The 19,660-nt window shown below is 44.4% G+C and overlaps 1 protein-coding gene across 5 annotated transcripts in view; it reads left to right on the forward strand.

Moving 5' to 3' along the window:
• PDZD2 (PDZ domain containing 2) overlaps positions 1–19,660 on the forward strand; it is a 395,186-nt gene that overhangs the window by 120,641 nt on the left and 254,885 nt on the right. Inside the window, exon 1 of one of the 5 annotated variants that reach the window (XM_070476534.1) lies at positions 763–858. The exons of the other annotated variants lie outside the window; for them this stretch is intronic. The gene's annotated coding sequence lies outside the window, so the exon portion shown is untranslated. Of the gene's footprint in view, positions 1–762; positions 859–19,660 lie in introns of those variants that run through there. 5 annotated transcript variants of the gene reach the window in all.

The following is a 19,660-nucleotide window of genomic DNA, read 5'->3' on the forward strand; positions in this document are numbered from 1 at the left end:
CTAAATCTAGCATCTCTACATGGATAAGAAATGAGGGGGCTCCTGGAACATCTAGATGGGGTTGACTTTCTTCCCGTGGTCCCATTCTGAGTCACAGTGTAGTGGAACCTCTTGTTTTACTCAGAAAATAGTTTCAAGGCCGTATTACCTCAGAATTACCTGAAACACTTGTTAAAAAATGAAATGAGGGGGCTTTCATGAAATGCTCAATAAGGCCTTCCTGATAGCACAGTTGGTAAACAATCCACCTGCAATGCAGGAGACCCTGGTTCGATTTCTGGGTCAGGGAGATCTGCTGAAGAAGGAATAGGCTACCCACTCCAGTATTCTTGGGCTTCCCTCATGCTCATCTGTTAAAGAATCCGCCTGCAATGTGGGAAACCTTGGTTCAATCCCTGGATAGGGAAGGTCCCCTGGAGAAGAGAACAGCTACCCACTCCAGCATTCTGACCTGGAGAATTCCATTGACTGTATAGTCCATAGGATTGCAAAGAGTTGGACACGACTGAGCAACTCTCACTTGTTAAAAATGCAGATATCTGAAAACTACTGTGGCCTCCAGTGATTCTGACACTGGGCCCAGCTACAGAAGACTACTTCAGATTTTAAGTTCCTGTGGATAGGGAGTCCTTTGTTTATGACAGTCAATAAATATTTGTTAAAAGTATGAGTGAATGAACGAATGATTCATCCCTGAGGAATCCTCATTGGCTTAATCTTGTTTACCTTGTAGAACCCAACAACCTCAGGAGCACAGGCATCTTCCTTTCCATTTCTTTTCTGGTCGTGAGAGTCATGGGAAAGAACTTGGGTGTGAAGCAAAATGGAGGGAGACTTGGAGAGCAGCGAACAGGAATGGTAAGAAGACAGAGCAGGAGAGAGCAGAGCCCACGGCCGGGGGCGGCCAGGCAGGGGGCAAGAGTGTCTGCGTGGGGAGGTGGGCCAAGTTTTTAATCACCTCCTCAGGCAAAGAGACTTGCAGTTTCAAGATGAGAACAGGTCTTCAGTTATTTTCACAGGATTCCTTTAGAGCCTGACTTGGCACATACTCAGCTTCGCAGAGGGAATGACCAGGATGCTTAAAGCGTGTTGGAAGTGCTTCAGTGGAACGTGGTGGGTGGCAGGTAATGGCCGTTTTGCTAATCTTGATAATTCCCCACTTCAGCAGGGCACCTCAGAGCATCTTTCCCACAGCACGTAGCTGTGGGGAGACTAGATTACTGTCCTGAAACATTAAACCCGTAATGGACCCAGACATCTACAGGTCTCCCAAAGCACTTCCTCCAATGCAGAGAATCACAAAGGAGTTTGTGGTTCCAATTTTTCTGGCGAGAGGCCCTGCCTGACGGCTGAGAACCTGCTTCCAATCCCAAGTGAGAGTCTGCCGGGTGACGTCATGGACACCTAGCTCTCTGCCTGCCGACTGAATCACAGGTCCCTCGTCAATCTGTTCCCCCATCTGTGGAGCAGGGATGCTGCCACTGGGCCTCAGGGAAATGCTGAAGCCGTCTGGAATCTCAGCAGCATAAGGCTCCTCAGCAGGGCTCTGGGTCAAGGCAATGAGGAGAACATTGACTCCCCGGGTTTTTTTCTTGTGATTTTGGTTCCATCCCTCCTGCCCTTCGCCCGAGCTCTCCCCCGCACCAGCCTGGGCAGATTAAAGCTGTGCTGTGCAGCTCCTTGCTGAGTGATGGCCTCATGACCCCCCTGTGGTTTGGTTAAATCTGGAAGGTTTCCTTGGTTCCTGGGGGCAACAGTGAGACCCCCTGTCCTGCAACCCTCACTTTAGAAATGAAGAAGACAAGTTTCTATGTTGAGAATTAAACTAGTAAATTACATCATACACAGTTGAATAGCCAGTCTCAGGAATACCCAAGTTAGGAAATTGTCCATAAAAACATATAGAATCACAGGAATCTTGGGGAGGATGGACTAACATATATTTCGCTCATAATTAAAAAAACAGAAATCATACCATACTGATGTTGTGGTATGTGGTTAGGCGTTTAGTTGCTAAGCCATATCTGCTCTTTGCAACCCCATGGACTGTAGCCTGCCAGGCTCCTGTGTCCATGGGATTGCCCAGGCAAGAATACTGGAGTGGGTTGCCATTTTCTTCTCCAGGGCATCTTCCTAACACAGGAATGAAATGCACGTCTCCTGCTTGGCAGGCTGATTTTTTTACCACTGAGCCACCTGGGAAGCCACTCTGTGGTTGGGAGAAAAGGGTATAAATCAAAGGGCTGAAGTTAGTATAGAGAGTAGGGAAAGAACCCTCCAAGAGCCAGATGTGGGTGATACCTTTCCAGATGTTGGGGAGGACAGTCTTGGCTCTGTGGACAGTTTCCTTGTCTAAGCCCAGGTGGGAGCAGGAAAGAGTGTCTTAGCAGGAGAGTCCTCCTTTGCTCACCTGGTTCCCCTTGTTCTGAAGTTTGCCTTCCTCTCTGCCCCCTGCCTTCAGGGAAAACAGGCATTGATCATGTTGATGCAAGCATCCTGCCCACTTAATAACGATCTTTCCAACTGAAAGTTAATAAGTGAGCATCCTTGCTGGGAACTGTATGTCCTATCTTCCAATGTGCTCACAGAATTCATGTTTCCCAGCCTTGGAGCCTGAAGAAATGGATGGTGGGAGGTTGACCAAGATCAGGCTCACCTGGTGGTGTCTCCCTGGCCTACTGGTGGCTTTCTCCAGCCACACCTTTTAACCGTGCACATGCCCCTGGGCGTTAGCCCAGACACAGCATCGGCAGGATCTTAGACAGGGGATCCCACCTCTTCGTTTCCCCAGGCTTCTCCCCAAGGCCATCACGCCCAGAGTAGAGTGTGAATATTCGATGACTTCCGGCTTGTTTCCTTTCCATTTCTACAACCTTTGGTCTTACTTTCTCTCTACTTCACTTTTCTCCTGTTATGGAATTAAGTCCTCTGGACCCTGCTCAGGCCCTAGCCTGGCTGAGGCTCTCTTCCCTGCCAGGCAGAGGGCTCTTTTCCCATCCTGGTTCAAGCAGCTGAATAACGAAACTGAAGCTGAGATCCACACAGCACAAGTGTTATTATTCAGTGGCTAAGCAATGGAGAAAGGGGACTGAGTTCACAGATCAACTTTCCATCCATGCGGTGCGAGAGATTGAATTTTCAAGAATGAAGACAAAAGGCAGAGGAATGAGGCTGATGGTGGAGAGGCATATACACTAGTCTAACCAGGGAAGGGGTAGGGCTTTCTCAAAGTAGTGGAGTGCCACCCTCTTACTAATTTTTTTCTGATCCTTAATGTCCACTTAATATGCTTGTTGACTTAAAAGATAGTCACCACATAGAAATTGAAAGTTATCTTTTATTTGGTGGGAATTTTTAGGACTTCAAGCCCTGAAGACAGCTTCTCAAGTGACCCTGAGAGAATTGTTGGGGGTTGGGAGGGAGGTGTTCCGTGGTGGGGGGTGAGTTCCGGGGCTGGGGAAGGATCAGGTTAGACAAAAGTTTGCAACAAAGGAGACAAGTAGTCTTCAGATGATGTTCACTTCAAAGATTATTGTTAATTAAGGAAAGCCAGATATCTCAAATTAAGGAATTTAGCACTGTTCTACATATGGGAAGATGCAAGTGTCTGGGCTTACTGAAATCATTCCTTTCATATGCATCTCAGCTATCTGGGGCCAGCATCCTGCTTCTTGGTTTTTCACATCCTTAGAGTGGCTGCAAAGGACAGCTGCTGGATTGCAGGCATTGTTCTCCTTTTTGGGCACTCTCAGGGCTCAGAAATTCACATTTGGAGGCCCGAAATCACTGATGGCTATGACATCCTTGTTTACTGACATGGCAGGAAACACTCAATTTCACATGCTAATATAGTAATGTTAACATATGATGAGACTCAAGGTCTGTTGGAGGTCAGATTGGTCACCATCTTGGTCCCAGCTGGTTCCATCTGTTTTTTTTTTTGTTGTTGTTGGTCTTATCTCTGGACCCTTTAACTTAAAGATTTATGTTGTGTGTGTTAGTCATTCAGTCACGTGTGATGCTTTGCAACCCCATGAACTGTAGCTCGCCAGGCTCCTCTGTCCATGGAGTTCTCCAGGCAAGGATACTAGAATGGGTTGCCATTCATTCCCTTCCCCAGGGGATCTTCCCAACCCAGGGATTGATCCTGGATTTCCCTCATTGCAGGCAGATTCTTTACCAGCTGAGCCACCAGAGAAGCCCTTATAAAGATTTATGTTAACTCCTGCTAAAGATGGGGATTCACTGGTTTTGAGCAAAGACCTGCGGCAATTCTGGAAACACACCCACTGTTATTGAACCCAAGTTCGTGTGCCTGACACACAGAAACAGAGTTTGGAGCAGGAAAGGTTTATTGTAGGGCCAAGCAAGGAGAATGGGTGACTCATGCTCAAAAGAGTCTTAAGGCTGTGGGGCGTATGACCTTCCTCTGATTGGTTGGTGGGGAGGTAACTGGGTGGTGCTCTAGGAATCTAAATCATCAGCCTTCTGTTTCCAACCAGTCTGGGGTCCAGACTTGTACTCAGCCTGAAGTTCCCATCCTCACTCTGGGTGGGGCCCTAGTTCCTGTAGAAGAACTCAGAGATTTATATCAGATTGTTATGTATGTTCCTTCAGGAGGAACTCTTAGTCCTGTGACTCTATTGTTCTAATTATTAACTGTTTGAATCTGCCCTCTGAAACTCAGGGAAGGTCTAGAAGGCTGATGCGTTTTCCCTGCAAATAAGAATTGGGGACACGGAAAGGCTTTTGTATGCTGGAGGGTCCCACAGGGTCCTGCTTGGTTTCACTGCCCTTTAAAGGCAGGATGAAAAAAAAATAAAAATAAAAAAATAAATAAAGGCAGGATGGCGCACGAGCAGCCTTGGGGGTCATTGTGAGCCCAGGGACTGGTGTATCACACGCCTTCACAATCTTCCCTTGATTCTGGTGTTCTGCCTGCAAGAGGTCAAATGAGGATTCCTTTCCTGTCACTCCATGGATGTTGACTTGCCTTCTCATGACCATTGTCTGAACCTTTCCCACAGTGAAGCCTGGGAAAGGGGGCTGCTTCTCAGAGAGGCACAGGGCCTGAACCTTTGTGCTCTGTGATCTCTTGGTTTCCTCTGAGGATACTGTCCTTGCACCAGGCCTTCCAGCCTGGACTCCTGCAAGCAGTCTGGGAGGGGAGGGAGTAGAGGCCGGTCTGTGCACAACTTAAGCTTTTGCCAAATTGGAAAGTCTGCAGGTCCTCAATGGAAACACCGGATTTCCTCTTGTTCCATGGCCCTCATGCCCCACACCCACCCATCCCAGGCAAGTTCCTTCCCTCTTCCTGAAAGTTGGTTCTTTCTGCTGCTCCAAGGAGCTTTTATTCAGTAGGCTATATTTCTTCTTATCTTCCGTAAGAACTGTGGTTACAAGCACATGAATGTAAACCACCCAGCACCCCCCCCTTTCTCTTGGCAAACACTCAAAATCTGATAAAGCAATTTGGCCTATCTTTTCTGCAGTTTAAAACTTCCATGTGTTGTATACATGCTTCTTAATGAAGCTAGCAACTCCATCCGACTTGCTAACTCAGCTCCAATGTCCAACAAGGTGCTGGAACTGGAAGGAAACTTAATAGAACTGCCTCATTTAACAGATAAGGAAACTGAGCCCCAAAGATGCTAAAAGACTTGCCTGGGGACCTACAGTTAGCCAATGGGAAAAACTGAGGGCCGAAGGAGAAGAGGGCATCAGAGGATGAGATGGCTGAATGGCATCACCGATGCAGTGGACATGACCTTGGGCAAACTTCAGGAGATGGTGAAGGACAGGAGGCCTGGAGTGCTGCAGTCCACAGGGTTGCAAAGAGTCGGACACAACTGGGCAATTGAACAACAACAATGGGAGAGTGTATCACTGGTTGTTAGAAAATACTTGAGTTGTTTTTAATTAACAATGAGGTCAGATTCTATGCAATTGTTTGCTAAAAATTTAAATATAGTAAGATTATTTACCCAAAAGTCTAAACACTAGAAGCATCTAAAAAAGTACAGTTGCTCTGAAAGAAATAAATGTAAAGTGCTCATTAAAAAAGAATAAATCCATTAAAAAGAATTCATTTGAATCAGTTCTAATGAGATGGATGAAACTGGAGCCCATTATACAGAGTGAAGTAAGCCAGAAAGATAAAGACCATTACAGTATACTAACACATATATATGGAATCTAGAAAGATGGTAACGATCACCCTATATGCAAAACAGAAAAAGAGACACAGATGTACAGAACAGACTTTTGGACTCTGTGGGAGAAGGCGAGGGTGGGATGTTTCAAGAGAACAGCATCGAAACATGTATATTATCTAGGGTGAAACAGATCACCAGCCCAGGTTGGATCCTTGAGACAAGTGCTTGGGGCTGGTGCACTGGGAAGACCCAGAGGGATTGGGTGGAGAGGGAGGTGGGAGGGGGGATCAGGTTGGGGAACACATGTAAATCCATGGCTGATTCATGTCAATGTATGACAAAACGCACTACAATATTGTAAAGTAATTAGCCTCCAACTAATAAAAAATAAAATAAAATAAAATAAAAATAAAGTAAAAAAAAAAAAAAGAATAAATCCAGTGAGCTTGAGGAACTTACTATATGCATGCTATATGTTCATGGTGTCAACTAAAAAAGATGTACAACTTGAGAATTGTGACTTAACTTTTATTTGGGGCAAAATAAGGCCTGCAGCCCAGAGGCAGCACCTCAGATAGCTCTGAGAGACTGTTCCCCAGCTGCAGTGGGGGAAAGTCAATATATACGGTTTTGGTGAAGGGGGAGTTCAATACCATGATGCACTCATTTTACAAAAGGTTTGTTGTTAGTCATGAGGATCTGATGTTACCATGAAGGGATTTGGTGCTTCTCTAGATATATGCAGAGTACATCATGAGAAAGCTGGACTGGATGAAGCGCAAGCTGGAATCAAGATTGCCAGGAGAAATATTGATAATCTCAGATATGCAGAAGACACCACCATTATGGCAGAAAGTGAAGAAGAACTAAAGAGCCTCTTGATGAAAGTGAAAGAGGAGAGTGAAAAAGTTGTCTTAAAGCTCAACATTCAAAAAACAAAGATCATGGCATGCAGTCCCATCACTTCATGGCAAATAGATGGGGGAACAGTAAAAACAGTGGCAGACTTTATTTTGGGAGGCTCCAAAATCACTGCAGATGGTGATTGCAGCCATGAAATTAAAAGACGCTTACTCCTTGGAAGAAAAGTTATGACTAACCTAGAGAGCATATTAAACATCACAGGCATTACTTTGCCAACAAAGGTCCATCTAGTCAAGGTTATGGTTTTTTCAGTAGTCATGTATGGATGTGAGAGTTGGACTATAAAGAAAGCTGAGCGCAGAAGAATTGATGCTTTTGAACTGTGATGTTGGAGAAGACTCTTGAGAGTCCCTTGGACTGCAAGGAGATCCAACCAGTCCATCCTAAAGGAAATCAGTCCTGAATATTCATTGGAAGGACTGATGTTGAAGCTGAAACTCAAATACTTTGGCCACCTGATGCGAAGAGCTGACTCATTTGAAAAGACCTTGATGCTGGGAAAGATTGAAGGCAGGAGGAGAAGAGGACAACAGAGGATGAGATGGTTGGATGGCATCACTGACTCAATGGACATGAGTTTGAGTAAATTCTGGGAGTTGGTGATGGACAGGGAGGCCTGGTATGCTGCAGTCCATTGGGTCGCAAAGAGTTGGACACAACTGAGCGACTGAACTGAACTGAACTAGATATGAGGAGATGCAAGGATTGAGATCATAACATCTGTTCTAAAAACATCCAATTATTTAAAGCCCTGTCCTACCAGATTCCCTGGAGCACAGAGTGCCTCACTCCACCCTGAACTTGCTCCAGGTTGTTGAAAGTCAGCAGCTATAGCAGCAGGGGTTTCAATTTCCTAGAGGCAGATGGCAAATGCTTTTGTTTTTCAGTCTTTGGCAATGCCCTTGGTGAGTTCCAATTTGTAGGTGACAGTGACATGATCTAAAGGCCTGTCATCTGCATATTGGTGGCATCATGGCTGCCCAATCCATGCAAAGAGGACAGGACGGTCATATTAAAATGCACAATCACAGTAACCACAGGATAGTCTTGCTGCCAACACAAAAGTCTCAGTTCGTTCATTACATTTAATAGATAGCAACTGTTTCAAAGTATTGAATTGCCATTTTGATGCCAAGCATGGCCCTATAGGACTCCCAGGCATGAAGGTCATTTTGTCTGCCATTTCTTGTAGTAAGACTCCAACCTCCATGACCTTCTCTGAGTTCTAAAGAGCAGAAGAGTTACTAATCAAGAGAGGAGCAGCCATGAAACCACCTGAGGCAAGACTAAAGGGACCAGAGAGGCTTATCAAGACTAGGAGACCAGATCCCCTGAGGTCCTGTTTTTGTTGTTATTTAGTCATTAAGTCATGTTCAGCTCTTTTTCCACCCCCTGAAATGTAGCCATCCAGACTCCTCTGTCCATGGGATTTCCCAGGCAAGAATACTGGAGAGGGTTGCTATGTCCTTCTCCAGGAGATCTCAACCCAACAATCAAACCCACATCTCCTACCTGGCAAGCAGATTCTTTACCACTGAACCACTAGGGAAGCCCATTGAGACCCTGAAGACACCGTGATCTTGTCAGCAACCCTACCCTTTTGAAACTTGGCAGAAAAAAGAATGCAGGACTTTTACTGCCTTGATCCTTATCACATTCCCCTCTCTGACTATATGTGCTCAGTGGTTCAGTCCTGTCTGACTCTTTGCAGCCACATGTACTGCAGCCTGGCAGGCTCCTTTGCCCATGGAATTTTCCAGGCAAGAATACTGGAGTGGGGTGTGGGGTGCCATTTCATGCTCCAGAGGACCTTCCTGACCCAGGAATCAAACCTGTGTCTACTGCGTCTCCTGCACTGGCAGGCTGATTCTTTACTATTCTGCCACCAGGGAAGCCTGACTATATAACCTCCCTATTTACTAGGGGGGGTGGTGGGCACAGGTCTTGAGGTTCTCACCTACTGTGTTCCCCTTTTGCCTGGCAAAGAAATAAAGCCACTCTTTCCTTCTCCATAATTCTGTTTCTGTATTTCTGTTTGGCAGTGGTGCACAGAGAGCCAAGATTTTGGCATTCAATTTCAAAAATATGTACCTTACCGAATAAATGCCCTCTTTCCCCATCATTGTGCTCTTTCAGAATTTAGATGCCTACATTCCAAATATATAACTAATCCAGAACTGCCCAAATCCTGACATTCTGAGTAAACAATCTTAAACTCCAAATGTACAAACTTGTGTCAGTATTCGAAGCCACAAGAGATACATTTTAGAAGTATCTAAAATGTATTTAGAGATACATTTTGGAAAGCAGAAATAATTTATAATATTCATTTTGTTCTGTCATTTTCTACACTCATCTTGAGAGACAAGATTCATGATGTTTCATGAATTTTTTAAAAGCTTGGACAAATAGTCCATGAATTAGGACATACGATATCTTCAAGTACTAGATTCTCAAACTAGCTGCCAGGTCATTCTTTTTCATTTCATTCATTTTTTTTTTTCTTTTATCCTACCCCTTTGGGGTCATCAGACCCAGAAACTGAAGGATTGTGGTCCTGTCTTGATGTGCATTCCTCTCATGTCTAATTGAGGGCTGGACATGAGAGCCCTTCTATATGATTCTATAATCATTTGAGAATGTTACCCAGTTCAAGCTTGGTCTGCTCACCACACAACAGGCCAGTTAACTAAGAGACAAGTTGTTAAGCTTGGGCTTTCCTGGTGGCTCAACTGGTAAAGAATCTGCCTGCAATGTGAGAGACCTGGGTTTGATCCCTGGTTTGGGAAGATCCCTTGGAGAAGGGAATGGCTACCCACTCCAGTATTCTGGCCTGGAGAATTCCATGGACTGTATATCCATAGGGTCTCAAAGAGTTGGACATGACTGAGTGACTTTCACTTTTTGCCTGAGACCCTGGTTTGATTACTGGGTTGGGAAGATCTCCTGGAGAAGGAATAGGCTACTTACTCCAGTATTCTTGGGCTTTGCTGGCAGCTCAGCTGGTAAAGAATCCACCTGCAATGTGGGAGACCTGGATTTGATCCCTGGATTGGGACCATTCCCCTGGAGAAGGAAATGGCTACCCTCTCAAGTATTCTGGCCTGAAGAATTCCATGGACTGTATAGTCCTTGTGGTCACAAAGAGTCAGAGACGACTGAGCAACTTTCGCAAGGTGTTGAGGCATGGAATACAATGACAGAGAGGATGGCAGACTGATGTCTCAAAATAGCCATCTTGTCAGGGGTCTGGATGCCAGGTTCTTTTATAGGGCAGAGAGAGCGATTAAAGACATTTTCTTGCAAATATCTCCTGGAATGGCCAACCTCAGAAAGGGCTGTGTTAACTTCTTTAAACTTCTTTAGGCAGAGGGACAGGGTTCCCTGGGGCAGGTCATTATGTGTGATTATAATGACAAAAGCAATGAAAAATGAACATGAAAATCAAAGAAACAGATCTCTCATGGAGTCAGAATTGGCTCTCACCTGCAACAAGAACATCTCTCTCATCCCCTAAAACTGTAGCATAGACCTTGGAAAGCTTCACTTTGCACAGAATCCATTATGTGTCCCCAAATGTGCCACTTCATGGCCCTTCACACACTGTATTCAGCGATCTCTTTCTCCAGCAGATCATAGCTACCGTGGGGCTGGTCATCATTTCTTCCCTGGCCTAGCACAGTGCCTGGTACAAGCAACCCTTGTTGCATGAAAACAAAGACTGGCTCAGATTCTTGTTCTGTCTCATACACAGCCATTCAGTTTTCTTCAAGAAAATTAGAGATACCAAGGGAACATTTCATGCAAAGATGGGCTCAATAAAAGACAAATGGTATGGACCTAACAGAAGCAGAAGATATTAAGAAGAGGTGGCAAGAATACACAGAAGAACTGTACACAAAAGATCTTCATGACCCAGATAATCACAATGGTGTGATCACTCACCTAGAGCCAGACATCCTGGAATGTGAAGTCAAGTGGGCCTTAGGAAGCATCACTACAAACAAAGCTAGTGGATGTGATGGAATTCCAGTTGAGCTATTTCAAATCCTAAAATATGATGCTGTGAAAGTACTGCACTCAATATGCCAGCAAATTTGGAAAACTCAGCAGTGGCCACAGGACTGGAAAAGGTCAGTTTTCATTCCAATCCCAAAGAAAGGCAATGCCAAAGAATGCTCAGACTACCACACAATTGCACTCATCTCACACACTAGTAAAGTAATGCTCAAAATTCTCCAAGCCAGACTTCAACAACACATGAACTATGAACTTCCAGATGTTCAAGCTGGTTTTAGAAAAGGCAGAAGAACCAGAGATCAAATTGCCAACATCTGCTGGATCATCAAAACAAGAGAGTTTCAGAAAAACATCTAATTCTGCTTTATTGACTATGCCAAAGCCTTGGACTGTGTGGATCACAACAAACTGTGGAAAATTCTGAAAGAGATGGGAATACCAGACCACCTCACCTGCCTCTTGAGAAATCTGTATGCAGGTCAGGAAGCAACAGTTAGAACTGGACATGGAACAACAGACTGGTTCCAAATAGGAAAAGTAGTACATCAAGGTTGTATATTGTCACCCTGCTTATTTAACTTATATGCATAGTACATCATGAAAAACGCTGGGCTGGATGAAGAACAAGCTGGAACTAAGATTGCCAGGAGAAATATCAATAACCTCAAATATGCAGATGACACCACCCTCATGGCAGAAAGTGAAGAAGAACTAAAGAGCCTCTTGATGAAAGTGAAAGAGGAGAGTGAAAAAGTTGGCTTAAAACTCAACATTCAGAAAACTAAGATCATGGCATCCAATCCCATCACTTCATGGCAAATAGATGGGAAAACAGTGGAAACAATGGCAGACTTTATTTTGGGGGGCTCCAAAATCACTGCAGATGGTGATTGCAGCCATGAAATTCAAAGATGCTTACTCCTTGGCAGGAAAGTTATGACCAACCTAGATAGCATATTAAAAATCAGAGACATTACTTTGCTAACAAAGGTCCGTCTAGTCAAAGCTATGGTTTTTCCAGTAGTTATGTATGGATGTGAGAGTTGGAGTATAAAGAAAGCTGAGCACCGAAGAATTGATACTTTTGAACTGTGGTGTTGGAGAAGACTCTTGAGAGTCCCTTGGACTGCAAGGAGATCCAACCAGTCCATCCTAAAGATCAGTCCTGGGTGTTCACTGGAAGGACTGATGCTGAAGCTGAAACTCCAATACTTTGGCTACCTGATGCGAAGAGCTGACTCATTTGAAAAGCCCTGATGCTGGGAAAGATTGAAGGCGGGAGGAGAAGGGGACAACAGAGGATGAGATGGTTGGATGGCATCACAGACTCAATGGACATGAGTTTGAGTAAACTCTGGGAGTTGGTGATGGACAGGGAGGCCTGGCCTGCTGCAGTCTGTGGGGTCATAAAGAATCAGACACAACTGAGCAACTGAACTGAACTGAAGTCAGTCATGTAGATAGTTAAACATTAGCCAGTATCCTGGTCTTCCAAAACATAAGCCGACCTAAAGGTGTCACAATCATTGTATTTATAATGTTTCTCAATCAGCTGTAGGCTTGTGTGTAACACCTGGAGCTGCACATTGGTAATCATATGTGCTTTTAGGTCTTTAACAGACAGAAACACACCCTGTTGTTGTTGTTGATGGTGGTGACAGGTGCCCCAAATCAAGGTAGGAACTTAATAACAGCTGCTGTGCCAAAGTGACGGAGTAGCAGGGCTGATGTTTAAAGACTCAGGATTATATCTGGTCCTTGAATCTAAGAGTTGAGTGAATTAAAACAATGCATTAATTAGGGGTTTTGTTTACCTGTAATGGAATGTCTAATTAACAAGGCTTAAATAAGATAGCAGCCCATTTTTCTTTCAATCTAGGATTGGTACAGCTGCTCAAGGAAGCGTTATAGTTGGTCACAGGATGGTTGCTAAAGCTCCAGTCATCACATGTGCATTTTAAGCGTGAAAAAGGGAAAAGAACTCTCATAAAAAAATAAACCTCTCTGATAGACCCGCTCAACAATTTCATGGGCCAAGACTATATAGTTATGGCTACGCCTCTCTGAAGGAGCACTAAGAAATATAGTTTTTTGGTTGGGCACTTGTCTTAAAAACACAGATGGATTTCTGTTAGAGGGGAAGAGAAGAGAAAGAATATTGTGTAGGGAACTAGCCTCACTCCTCTCCTTTGACTCCTCAGACATACCCTTCTTTCTGTATGTGGGATAGACTCTCTGTTATCAAGAGAGAAGGCTCTGAAGCCTCATATAGTTGGCAAGATTAGAGCCCTGGGTTTCTGGGAGGCGGGGGGGAGCGGGGGGGCTGTGTGTAGGGTCCTCTCCATCAGTTCTGGATACAACTCCTTGCAACCGAGCTGTGACACATCTAACCTGTAGTACTGGGGAGATATAAAATAGCTACAACAAAAAATCTGCTATATAAAAGGAGGTATGGAAAACAGAGCAGTCACTGTTCTTAGCAGTGACAGTGCCTTGTTCCAGTGGCAAGAACTCCTGTTCCTTGCCCTCTATGACCCTTGCCTCTCTCTAGGAGTTATTCATCATTCATTGTCTTCCAAGACCACTTCTGGGATAGGCATGGGGAGGACACCTTCTCCAGGACTGCACACATCAAGTCTACTTCTTATGGAGGAAAATGGCTGCAAATCAGATTGGTGTCTTTTGGCAGTAGAGTTCCCTCCAAACTTGGTAGAATTTTCAGGCCAATTCCTGATGACTTGTTTCCTTTAGTTTCTAGTTTATGAGTTCTGCCCATGTCCCTGCACTTTTGCTTAATGTCTGCTACATAATGTATGCTGCTGGTCGTTGCTGAAACAGTGACCTCCAGTGGGTGATCACACCCTTGGCAGCAGCCTTACGACCTCTGTCTGATGGGGTACCACCCACCCCTTTCTAATCAAGCAGACTGTCTGCCCCCTGCCAGGGTCCAAGTGCAGGCCTCGCATGCAGCAGATTGCAGGCTGAATGTCTAGCGTGCCTTCCTAAACAGAGCAGTATTTCTTCCCATCTCACTTGCCAGCTGAGTTGAAGAACTCAGGACTTTGCTAGAACTGAAAAAGCACCACCAATATTTTAAATTTTTCCTACCAACTTCTTTAACACCACAGCTTTAGTCAACAAATGTGTGACTTTCCACTGCATAGCAGCTGCCATATGGACCAAATACTTCATAGAAGAGCAAGGGGCACCTTTTTAGCCCACAGGATCTAAGTCCTAGGCATCTGCCTCCCTCCCTCCCTTGCTTATCAAGTTTCACATTTTAGGTTCTGTTACTTTAATTTTACTTATTTATCCATCTGTCTATCTTTTGGCCACACCGCCCAGCATGTAGGATCTTAGTTCACTGACCAAGGATTGAATCTCTTGCAGTGGAAACCCAGAGTCTTAACCACTGGACCACCAGGGAAGTCCAGCTTCTGTTACTTTTAGTTTCCCCACTTTTAGGTACCACACTGTGCATTTGTTTGGAGTTTAATTCAGCTAATTTGTTGGATTTTGAAAAATCCAAATAATAGTGTGATTAAACAACATGTTGTTGTTGTTAAGTATCTAAGTCAAATCCAACTCTTTGTGAGCCCATGGACTATAGTTTGCCAGGCTTCTCGGTCTGTGGGATTTCCCAGGAAAAATACTGGGGTGGGTTACCATTTCCTTCTCCAGGGGATCTTTCTAACCCAGGGATCAAACCCACGTCTCCTGCATTGGCAGGCGGATTCTTTACCACTTAGCCACCAGGGAAGCCCTGATTAAACAGCACAGGAGGTTATTTTTCCTTCCACGTCTGCTCTTAAGGAATGCCACTGTGAACCCCACCCAGGAATTTCCACTTTCATCTCACTGGCCAGATCACTGTTGGAGAGCTCTTTGTATCTCCTCCAAGAGAGGCTGGGTAGATGGGTACATCACCACACCCAGGAACATACAGAAAGAAAGAGAGAAGGGTCAGCAGGTAGACAGCCACAGCTTCTGACTTTACCTGCTTGTTGATCTTAGGAGGTCCAAATGGTGGCAGGGCAGAGATCCCCAGGCTGGGTGCCTGGGTAAGTCTGGTGCAGTGCAAAAGGCTGAGGTTGTCAGGAGCAGGCAAGGAGGTGCTGATGTAGAGAGGAGCAAGGCCCTGGCCCACGAGGCTGGGTTCTAGTCCTGGCTCTGTTACTCATTGTGAGAGCTCAGGCATTTCATTAGCCTCTCTGTTTCTGTTCTTTTTTCTGAGCCTTTAAAAACTGCAAACTAACAATACCTCCCTGCAGTAATGTTGGGAAAATTAAATAACAGAATCAGTGGAAAGGGCTCATTTAGAACAGTGTCTGATACATGGTTATGCTTAGAAAACATTGGTCAGTAGACTGTGGTAAAACGGATGCCCTTGTTTGGTAAGGTGGTTGTGGGAGAATGGACAAGACAGGGAGGAAGCAGCCAGCACCAAGGACACTTTCCCCCACCTCCTTGTAGCCAACCATCCTTACTCTCCCGGCTCTGACCTCAGGGTCTTTGCACTTGGGGTTCCCTCAGCAAAGACAGCCTTCCCACAGATACTCTCTCGCCTCCATTTCTCACTTCATTCAAGTCTTTTCCCCAGGGTCGTTTCCTAATCCCCTCCCATACCTGTTCCTCCAGGCCCTCTGACACTACTGCAATTCTCTTCACCGTGCTAATCACCATGTGACCGTACTTTATTCCTTGTTTACCAATGCGCCTTCCTCAGAACACAAGCTGCTTGAGGCTCCGTGGGAGTGTCGTCTGTTTTGTTCTGGGCTCAGCACATGATGGGCACTCACTGAACCTCTGTTGAATAAGTCAGTAGTCAATATTTAATTCACATTGGTTTCCTTTTAAAATGTGAGCATTTTCTAAAAGTCAAAAGAGGAACCTAGTCTGGTAGGAAGGAAGGCTAGATGGAGGTGGAGGAATTTGAACTTAGCAGAGGTCAGAATAGGAGAACGTTTAGAAGCCAGGACAGTTGGAAGAGAGTGTTGGTACAGGACAGCCCAGTGTGAATCAGATTTTGAGGCAAGATCTGAATAAGCCAGGAGACCTCTTCACATTCCCGCCTAGGTTCAGGATTTAGCCTTGGGTCTCATGTGACTCTGAGCCTGTGACTTTGGGCAGATGATTGGTTTCATTCAGTTCAGGGTTGTTTTTCTTTCTTTCTTTCTTTCTTTCTTTTTTTTCATTATTAGCCTCCTCCTCTCGCACTGGAAAATTTTAATTTAATTTCAGTTCTAACACACACAATTAAATGCTACAGAACAAGTGTCAGGTGGGATTGAGGATCATAGCAGAAGGAGGCATTAACCATTATAATCTCTAAATTTTGTGAATGATGTCACCCTGCTGAGAATACATGGCTCAGCTCAAAGGGGATCCAGGAACGGTGGTCGATTCTAACACCATATCAATAAATTAACTCAGGGACAGAAGCATTTATTTGGAATGTTAAGGCTGTCAGCTTCAAGCTACTCAAAATTAATTTAAATTATCACAGCTGTTTGCTTGAGATGGGAAACTAATTGGAGAATTAAGCATGGTAGATAAAAGCGAACTGCACTGTGGCAGGGGCTCTCCAAGTCCACAAATTCTACTCCCTCTTAAAATGGGTCGATCTTCAGGATGAACTTTTAGACCTTAACACATATCAGTCATGGAGGGATGCTGATATTTGTAATGATTGGCAGACTTCTGTGTCTTCTCTGTGTCAGCATTCTGTTCGCTGAGCTATTTAGTACTGGATTGTTTCATGGAATATTGTGAACATACCACATTTCTCCCAGTAGCGTTGTAAAAGCGTGTGTCTTTGCATATGCCCCAAGTCATCTTAGATCGTTGCAGTGGATGGGAATGCCTCTGTGCCCTTTATCTGTAGAAAAAGCCACAAAAGGAGTTGATCAAATAGGGAGCTGGAAAGATTACTGGTAAATTCCAAGTTTTAGGTAAAGAGTTGAAAGGTTATGTAGTCCGTGAATAACCTCAATAAGATTAAGTCTCTTGATGGTGTCTGTACATTTGAAATCATTTTTCCTTTTCTGAAAACTCCACTGTCCAGAGGGTGGACTCCCAGCAGCCGTGTTGATACCTTGTGACCGCACCTCCTTGGCCATAACTGATGGATGGACTCCTGATGGAAAAATGATCCAATCCGAGCCAATCAACTGTATTTACTGCCAATGTACTAATTAACAACTTTTGAGTTAGAAAGAGCAAAAAAAAAAAAAAGGTTTTTTCCTCTAAGTTAAAATTTTCAAATGTAATGTATTAAAGATCAATGTTGTTGTTCAGTTGCTAAGTTGTGTCCAACTTTTGGCGACCCCATGGACTGCAGCACTTTAGGTTTCCCTGTCCTTTACTATCCCCCATAGTTTGCTCAAACTCGTGTCCATTGGAATTGGTGATGTAATCCAACCATCTCATCCTCTGTCACCCCTTCTCTTCCTGCCTTCAATCTTTCCCAGCATCAAGGTCCTTTCAAATGAGTTAGCTCTTCACATCAGGTGGCCAAAGTATTGGAATTTCAGCTTCAGCATCAGTCCTTCTAATGAATATTCAGGGTTGATTTCCTTTAGGATGGACTGGTTTGGTCTCCTTGCAGTCCAAGAGACTCTCAAGAGTCTTCTCCAGCAACACAGTTCGAAAGCATCAGTTCTTCAACACTCAGCCTTTTCTGTGGTTCAACTCTCACATCCATACATGACTACTGGAAAAACCATAGCTTTGACTGTACAGACCTTTGTCAGCAAAGTGATGTCTCTGCTTTCTAATAGGCTGTATGCTGCTGCTGCTAAGTGGCTTGAGTCGTGTCCGACTCTGTGCGATCCCATAGACGGCAGCCCACCAGACTCCGCTGTCCCTGGGATTCTCCAGGCAAGAACACTGGAGTGGGTTGCCATTTCCTTCTCCAATGCACGAAAGTGAAAAGTGAAAGTGAAGTCGCTCAGTTGTGTCTGACTCTTAGCGACCCCATGGACTGCAGCCTACCAGGCTCCTCCATCCATGGGATTTTCCAGGCAAGAGTACTGGAGTGGGGTGCCATTGCCTTCTCCGAATATGCTGTACAGGTTTTGCTTTTCTTCCAAGGAGCAAGCGTCTTTTAATTTCATGGCAAATTTTCATTTATTTACACATCTCCCACTAGACTATGAATGCCTACAGGAAAGGGAATTTACCTTTTGACAATATATTTCCAGTGCCAAGTTCAAGGTCTGGTTCTCAGTATATGTTCATATGTTAGATACATGTTGGAAAAGAAGTGGACGCATTAGTTGCTCAGTCACATCCAACGCTTTGCAACCACATAGACTGTAGCCCACCAGGCTCCTCTGTCAATGGGATTTCCCAGGCAAGAATACTGGAGAGGATAGCCATTCTCTTCTCGAGGCAATCTTCCTGAGAAGATAGATTCTTTACCATCTGAGCCACAAGGGAAGCCCTAAATGCATGTTGCATAAATACAGTCTGACATCAAGGGGAAAAATTCTCTGTTGCATCTCTTCAATCACTTATTTTCCAAATGAACATCTAACCCAATATGTTTAACTCTTGTTTTCACATGTATGGAACCATCTAAACTGTGACTAACACCTTGAATCACCATCAAAATTTTAATTTTAAAGAATCCTTTAAAAAATATTTTAAATTATTGAGAGTCTACAAGGTGACAGACACTGTGCTGGGGTGGGGAGTGTATTGATGAACCAGACATTGTCACTGTACTTGAGAACCTCTCTGTGGCGTATGAAAAGCCTTAAAGATCATTTAACTCAACTTTCTCACTTTACAGATGAGGAAACAGAGACTCCTAAGAGTTGTTCAACCTGATGGAAAATGTTTTGATTTATTCATAAGACTTTAATATGTCTGTGTGGAGTTACTATTCAGTGAGAGGTGTTACTTATTTGGGCCAAAGAAATTGATTTTTGTCCATATATGATTATCTTTTCTTTGATCTTGCCTTTCTTTTTAATAGGCACATGGTTATGTAGATGATATTTACTAGGCTTTTGGTTTATAAGGAACCAGTTAATAGCTGGCACTCCAGTTCTCTGGAAACTCACAGCCTACTCTACTAAAAGTTTCTTTACGGTTCCTGAGGAATAAGGTCATTTATTCTTGACATGGCTTCTGACACCTCTCCCATTTGTTATTATTCCTTGTTAAATCACTTCCTGGGAAGGCTTGAGAATGTTTTCCATCTTAGATGGCACGGTTTATATTGACTTTCTCTAGCTGAGAGTGAAGTTCTAAGAAGAGACTGAAAGGGGTCATTTTTCTGTGTTTACAGAGGATGGAGGTGAAAATCTCTTTGGAGGAGAAGGAGAATTGGCCAGGGAGTTCAATTAACCTTCCACTGGGAGGAATGGATTATGTGCTGGGCACTCTGCATGTTTGGGCAGGGGGAGGTGAGGGGAAAGGGGATATGACTGCCAGCCTCGCACAGGAGCCTGCAGTAGCCACGTGCAGCCTGGGCAGTCTGTCACTGAGTGAGCCACATGCCCAGGACAAGTCAAGGAGTGGTCAGGGCTGCTCATCTGGAAACCTGGAGAAAC

The sequence above is a fragment of the Odocoileus virginianus genome, chromosome 14, assembly GCF_023699985.2.
Source record: "Odocoileus virginianus isolate 20LAN1187 ecotype Illinois chromosome 14, Ovbor_1.2, whole genome shotgun sequence".
Taxonomy (NCBI): Eukaryota; Metazoa; Chordata; class Mammalia; order Artiodactyla; family Cervidae; genus Odocoileus; species Odocoileus virginianus.